This window comes from Mus caroli, chromosome 6, assembly GCF_900094665.2.
Source record: "Mus caroli chromosome 6, CAROLI_EIJ_v1.1, whole genome shotgun sequence".
NCBI lineage: Eukaryota > Metazoa > Chordata > Mammalia > Rodentia > Muridae > Mus > Mus caroli.
Window position 1 is genome coordinate 96,378,646 of NC_034575.1, and position 7,952 is coordinate 96,386,597.

Sequence of the window (7,952 nt, forward strand, 5' to 3'; positions counted from 1 at the left end):
GGAGTTCGTGGTTTCGGGAGGCCGGGAAGTCCAAGGGCATAGAGACACCGTCTGGTGAAAGCCTTATGCTATGTCACAATATGGTAAGGAATGTCACATGGAAACAGAAGAACATGCCTGCCAGCTCAGACCCCTGGATCACTTCTTAGAAAGCCCATCAAAATGGGCACCCCTCATGACCTCCTCTAATCTTAGTGACTTCCAAAAGACCCCACATCCGAACACTATGAATATATGTGGGTATTAAGCTTACAATATATGAGCCATGACACAAGCTGTAGAGGAATGGCAGACAGACCGGAAGGGGAAATAGCCATGCTGGGCTGGCCCCTCTGACTCTTTCCTTCTCAGGCAAGAAGCCGTGAGCGTGAGAGAAACCCTGACCCACACACTCCAGCTTTGTGGGGCAGGTTATCAGTGGCTCATTTCCAACACCAGGAAGGCAGGTTTTGGATTCTGCAGGGGTGTGGACTAGGATATCTCAGCCTTAGAGAGAACTGAAGGGCCTAGGGGCTCTCCTCCCCCCCCCACCCCCCAGCCTCTGAGGCCATTTTGCCTTTGCCCTCACTCAGGCTCCTGTTGAGTGGAGTGGCTTTTGTGTTGGCTGCTGAGGACAATAGCTGCAGGGAGGAGAGGTTTTCCAAGCCAGGATCCATCTCTGCCTCCCCACACTGGGGATGAACAAGGAGCTCAGACAGAAGCCTAGCTGCCCTCCCATAGGCTCTTAAGCTCTGCCCTCTCTCTCCCTCCTGCCCTCCCCCACTATGGGCCTTCTGTTCTCTATTAATGTTTAACTGCTCCCGAGCTCCCAGCCACTAACATTCTGCCTTTCCCTCTCACATACTTTCCCATGGAGTGTCCCACCTCACCTGTAGCCTGCTTTCCAGTTCCCTGCCCCGGTTTCCTGTGAGTGTCAACTGACCCGCATGCAAGAGTCAGAAGTGCGACAAGTGACGGTTGTCCACAGGGACAAACAGGGCTGTGAGCTGACCAGGGTCCTCCAAGTGAGGCCAGTTCATGCCTGCAGCAACTACCAGTCAAGTCCCAGGGCTCTGTGCACACCTGCCTGTGGCCAGCTGAGGTGGGTGGGGCCATAACTCCTGGTGGTGTCAAGGAGAATTTCTGGAAAGGAGTCTGCAAAGACTGATTGGCTGATTAAAAGTGAAGTGGTGAGGAGAGGTGTGGAATGTCGCAGGTCCAGAGAGGAGGTTGGAATGTTGCAGGTCCAGAGGCTAATCCGCCTTATCTCAGGCTACCTTTAACTCCCCAGATAGCCATTCCCTCCCATCTCTGTGTCTGAGCTAACATCCTGTGACTAGTAGATAAAAAACCCTTTGGAATCTATCTATTTAGTAGACCATGAGCTTCCACTAACCTGGAAAGTTAACCGTCATGAGAGAACATCTTGTCCCTGTAGAAAAGCGGCCTCCATTTCACTGAAACAATACCTCGGGTGGACCCACCGATGAATTCTTATTTATTTATTTTTTTTTTTGCTTTTTCGAGACAGGGTTTCTCTGTATAGCCCTTGCTGTCCCGGAACTCACTTTGTAGACCAAGCTGGCCTCAAACTCAGAAATCCACCTGCCTCTGCCTCCCGAGTGCTGGGATTAAAGGCGTGGGCCACCATGCCCGGCTCCACCGATGTATTCTAAACCAGCTATGATTTATGACTTTCTTTCTTTTTCTGTAAAGCTTCATGAAATTACTTCCATGTTGGAATTTGGGGTAACTTAAATCCATGTGCCCAGGCCATGGAAACTCAAAATGGCTCCAGAAAAAAAAAAAAAAAAAAAAAAAAAAAAAAAAAAAAAAAAAAAAAAAAAAAAAAAAAAAAACCAACCCATCTCATTTCCTTTAAGGGTGAGAACTGTGGGGTTGGCTTGGTTTGTTTTTGTATTGCATCGGGAACTCAGCACACACCAGCCGAAACCCTGGGAAAGTGGCTTGTGAGCTGTTGCTGCTCACCTCCTGGTGGTGACTTCACAAGCGTGGAGCTCTCAGCCAGTGCACTCCTGTGGAACAGCTCTCATGTCAGTGGGTTCCTCCCATGCGGTTCTGGTGGCGACACAATCTCTTCAGAATCGGCAGAGCAGAGACAGAGCCCAAGAGGGTGTGTGTGTGTATGTGTGTGATGTATGTATATGTGTGTGGTGTACGTGTGTGGTGTGTTTATGTGTGATGTATGTGTGTGGTATGTTTGTGTGCGTGTGTGTGGTGTGTATGTGTGTGTGTATGTGTATATGTATGTGGTGTTTGAGTATGTGTGGTGTGTGTGTGTGTGGTGTGTTTATGTGTGTGATGTATGTATATGTGTGGTGTGTTTATGTGTATGATGTATGTGTGTGGTGTGTTTATGTGTGTGATGTATGTGTGTGGTGTGTTTATGTGTGTGATGTATGTGTGTGGTGTGTTTATGTGTGTAATGTATGTGTGTGGTGTGTTTATGTGTGTGATGTATGTGTATATGTGGTGTGTTTATGTGTGTGATGTATGTGTGTGGTGTGTTTATGTGTGTGTGTGGTATGTATGTGTGTGTGGTGTATATGTGTGTGTGTATGTGTATATGTATGTGGTGTGTGAGTGTGTGTGTGTGTGCTCATAAGTGCACTCCCATGGAGGTTAGGGCTCAACCTCACAGTTACCTTTGGATGGCTTCCCTCATGGCCTGACCCAGGAGCTTCCTCCTGCTCTCTTGCTCCTCCTCACTCCACCCTCCTCTCCTCCAGCCCAGCTGACCTAGGGCAGCCCTGTCTCAGAGATAAGGTCCATGTGTGCTGGCCACTCCCCTGTGTCTCTCCCTCTCACAGCGAGGCCTCTGCTCCCTCTGTGGTTACCTTTGACCCATCACTAACATCACACTTTAGAACTGAATACAATTAGACTTGGGGTTTGGACAGCCCCAACTCTACTCAAGACTCCAATCAAAAGGCTCCTACATCCCCAAACTATTCTCCCCACCCCCACCCCTACCCAGCATCTGGGCCATGTTAGTTACCCTGCAACCAACACAAAACCAAATACTTCTCACTTTCCCATCCATGATGAGTCAGTTTAGTCCTTGAAGAAAGCACCGACCCCAGCCCCACATCTCATTTCTCTGAGATGAAATATTCAAGCACGTATAGACTTTGTCTACCTTAACCGGTTTCCCCAAGGAGTTTCATCCATGGAGCTCAGGCTGGCCTTAGACTTGCAATCCTCCTGTCTCAGTCTTCCAAGGGAAGGAATAACAGGCATGTGCCAGCATACATGATGACTCGAAGCCTCCTTCCCTCCCTCCCTCCCTCCCTCCCTCCCTCCCTCTCTCTCTGTATGTGTGTGTATACATCCATGCTGGGGATAGACACCAGGGCCTCATGTATGTTAGGTAAACGCTCTAACACTGAGCTGCTTCCCCAGCCATGGCCCCTCTGTAAGTGTGAGTCCCACAGGTAGCCACCATCTCTCTGACTTTAATGTTTTGCTCTCTCTCAGAAGGAGAAAGATTTGCTTCTAACTTCCCATCTAAGAAACAACAGTATTTCTGCCACAGCCATCCACAGATCCTTAGTGCAGGCTTGTTTGACGTCAGACATCAGATGGAGCCTTTTTTTTTATGGCACTTCAAAAAAGGCACTTGGGCCTCACGGGCTGCACAATTGAAATTTTACAGCTTCTGCTCATGGTAGGAACAGGTCCCAAGGATGCTATCAACCTTTACAAACACTTGGGGCATATTTCAGGATCGTGTGGCATCGCTCACATTAAAGGCAACATAAGATCACAGGGGCTCCGTGGACACAGCCTTCAGGGCCAGCGGAAGCTCCATCCATCAGCGCACACCTCCCCTCCCAGGGTACATTGACTTAAACAGCCACAGTCAGGGGCACAGAGTCCACGCTACTCAGCAACCTTTGCCTGGCCACTTAGCCTTTTACAACTCCATGTCCCTTCCAATAAAACAGAAAATTCTAGATGTGAGCTCTCCGCTGCTGTTCTAGCACCCTGCCTGCCTGCTGCCATGCTCCCACCTTGATGGTTACGGAGTCCAAAAACAAAGTTCCCTTGGTCATGGTGCTTTAGCACAGCAATAGAGACATAATTACGACAGTAGTCAATCTTGGCAAAGCCTTCGTGTAGTTGGAGCGCCTACAGCTCGGCTGACACACTTGTGGTAGTAAAAAGACAGCAGAGATTTACCCCCACACAGTCCTCACTCTGAGCTCTTATTGTCACTGATGGCCAGTGGTTGGGATCACTGTCTGCACCCAGTGTTTCTAAGTTCTTGGTGTTTTACTCAGAATGAAGTAAAAGCCACACAGATTTGTAAACGTAGCAAGGAAGCTTTATTTGAAGCACAGTCATGGTACAGGTCGACAGTGGGCCACATGAGTGAAGGTACTCAGGGGCTCTGATTACAGCCAGCACTTCATTTTGTAGGAATCAGGAGAGAGACGGTAGTTATCAAGAGGTGGAGTCTAAGCGGTTCTCTATTTTGACTAACAGATCAGGTCATTCCTCTGCTGGACATGTCTGTGCCCATAATCCACCTGATTTTAATCTACGCACATGAATTATCCATAGGCATAAGGTGGTAACTAGGGAACGCCCCCTTAAAGTGTCCTTGCAGAGGCTGTTTTGTTTTATTACGTATGCACCAAAGACCCCTGGCCCCCGGTTTCTTGATTGTGTTCCAGGGTGTGTTTAGACCAAGGTGGGGCTCTATCAGAGTAATGATTCCCATCACTTTAAGCAGGTGCACAGGGGCTTGAGACAGATAGGAGTCCTAAGCTGCTAACGGATTGCTAGGTACACGGTTCAGTGAGGGGTGTATACATGGCTCAATCAAACAGAGTTCTAGTTTCTGAGCTATTCCCTGTGCTTTCTGGACTCACTCTTGTGTTCTAGATAGCCTCTCTGGGGCATCAGGTGAGTCATGTCTGAGAGCCCGGTAGAGACTGAGAGCTAGAAGTCAACACATGCTCTTCTCCACAATCTTTTGCTTCCTTGTAACACATTTCCTGGTCTCCCCGAGGCAAGTGCCCTCAGCCGACCCAACTATTCCTACGATGAGCCTTGGGAGTCACACTAGGAAACAGTCATGCTTCTTTGCTCTGAGCTACGGCAAACAACATTTGGACTCAAAGAAGTCCAAATCAGAACACCAACTTCACTGAAAAGAGCAGAGGAAGGGCCATGACAAAGGATTCAAGTGGCAGTGCTGACTGGTGTCAAGGAAGGCCTGTGGTCAGGCTCTGGAGCTCAGACTCTGAGCCCAGCAGTGGTGTTCCTACAGGGAAGGAAGGCAGATGGTAGTGAGGCTTGAGGCCCACCAACACTCCGAACCAACCTGGTGCTCCTTTTGGCTCCTCCCCTGTCAATGCCACATGACTAGACTTTCTACAGACAACCACCAAGAGCCCTGGCCATCCAGATGCCTGTGTCATACCTAGACAGTGACTATATACAGGCCCAGATCGTTGGTCACCAGAAGCCTGGCTCTGGTATCCTCTCTACAATGATGCCTTAGGTGGAGACGCTACATCCTAACTTTGACCATGGCAGCTTCCTGCCTAAAGTGCCCTGTTCTTGCCTAACATGAAGTCCTTTTCAATGCCAAAAGAGAGAGACTGCTCCTGAGGCTTCTACCTGGGGGCAGGTGTGCAGGTGCTGCCTTAGCTGTCTGTCTTCCTGGATATGCTGGACTCTGTCTACCCTGTGGTTCATGGACCTGCATGCAGGGGGGTGGGTGTCTCTGTTTACTCATGAGTGAATTCATGATAAGAGCAAATATGGGTTTTATTTTCATGTTTGGCTTTGTTTAGTAGAAAGACTGATTTATAAATATAAATATAAATATAAATATAAATATAAATATAAATATAAATATAAATATAAATATAAATATAAATATAAATATAAATATAAATATAAATATATTTCTGTTGTGCCCACAGAGGTCAGAAGAGGGTGGCAGATCTCCTGGAACTGAAGTTACAGAGGGCTGCGAGCTGCCAAGTGGGTGCTAAGGACCAGGGTCCTCTGAAAAAGCAGCAAGTGCTCTTAATCACTCAGAGTTCTCTCCAGCCCAAAGCAAACAAGTGGTAAAAGCACACTCTGACCAAGTAACCTCCTAAACACTACAGAAGAACTAATAAACTCATCTAGTACTCTCAATACTCCAAACCAAGAGAGTCCTCTAGGACCACAAAGCCAATAAGGCCAGTCTGCATTCTGCTGTGAGCACATCCTGCTGTTACCTCATCCTACTGTGAGCCCATCCAACTGTGATTCATGCTTCTGTGAGCCCATCCTGCTGTGAGTCCATCCTGCTGTGAACCTATTTCTCCATAAGCCCATCCTACTGTGATCCCATCCTACTTGAGCCCATCATGTTGTGAGCCCATCCTACTGTGACCCAATCCTTCTGTGTGCCCATCCTGATGTGAGCCCATCCTACTTTGAGCCCATCCTACTGTGAACACATCCTACTGTGAGACTATCCTACTTTGAGCCCATCCTGCTTCAAGCCAATCCTGCTGTGACCCCATCCTACTGTGAGCCCATCCTAGTGTGAGCCATGCTTCTGTGAGCCCATCCTGCTGTGAGTCCATCGTACTGTAAGCCCATCCTGCTTTAGCCCATCCTACTGACATTGATTCTACTCTGAGCCCATCCTACTGAGATCCCATCCTGCTGTGACACCATCCTACTGTGAGCCTATTATACAGTAGTCCATCCTGCTATAAGCCCATCCTACTGTGAGCCCATCCTACTGTGAGCCCATCCTACAGTAACCCATTTGGCTGCGAGCCCATCCTGGTGTGAGCCAATCTTACTGTGAGCCCATCCTACTGTGAGTCATGCTACTGTGCACCATTCCTAATTTGAGCCCATCCTATTGTGAGCCCATCCTACTGTGAGCCTATCCTACTCTGAGCCCATCATGCTGTGAGCCCATCCTGCAATGAGCCCATCAGACTGGGAACCCATCCTACTATAGACCATCCTACTGTGAGTTCATCCTACTGTTAGCCCATCCTGCTGTGATCCCATCCTGCTGTGAGCCTATCCTGCTGTGAGCCCATCATGTTCTGAGCCCATCCTACTGTGAGTCCATCATGCTGTGAGGCCATCCTACTGTGAGCACATCCTGCTGTAGCCCATCCTACCGGGAACACATCCTACTGGGAACACATCCTACTGTGAGCCCACCCTACTGTGAGCCCATCTACTGTGAACCAATCTAACTGTAGCCCATCCTACTGCCAGCCATGCTACTGTAAGCCCATCATAATGTGAGCCCATCCTGCTGAGATACCATCCTACTATGAACCCATCCTACTGTGAGCCCATCCTATTGTGAGACCATCCTATTGTGAGCAATGCTATTGTGAGCCAATCTACTGTGAGCCCATCCTGGTGTGAGACCATTCTTCCATAAGACCATCTTGCTGTGAGCCCATACTACTGTGAGCCCATTCTGCTCTAAGCCTATCCAACTGTGAGACCTTTCTGCCATAAGCCCATCCTGCTGTGAGCCCATCCTACTGTCAGTCCATCCTATTGTGAGCCCATCCTACTGTGAACCTATCCTACTGTGAGCCAATCCAACTATAACCCATCCTACTGCCTGCCATTCTACTCTGAGCCCAACCTACTGGGAGCCCATCCTGATGTGATCCCATCCTACTGTAGCCCATCCTGCTGTGACACCATCCTACTGTGAGCCCATCCTGCTGTGACTCTATCCTACTGTAAGCTTATTAAACTGTGATCCCATCCTACTGTGAGCCCATCCTACTGTGAGCCCATGCTGATTTGATCCCATCCTACTATAGCCCATCCTGCTGCGAGCCCATTATTATGTGAGTGCATCCTACTGTGAGCCGATCCTGCTGTGACACCATCCTACTGTGAGCCCATCTAGTGTGAGCCCACCCTATTGTGAGCACATCCTACTGTGAGCC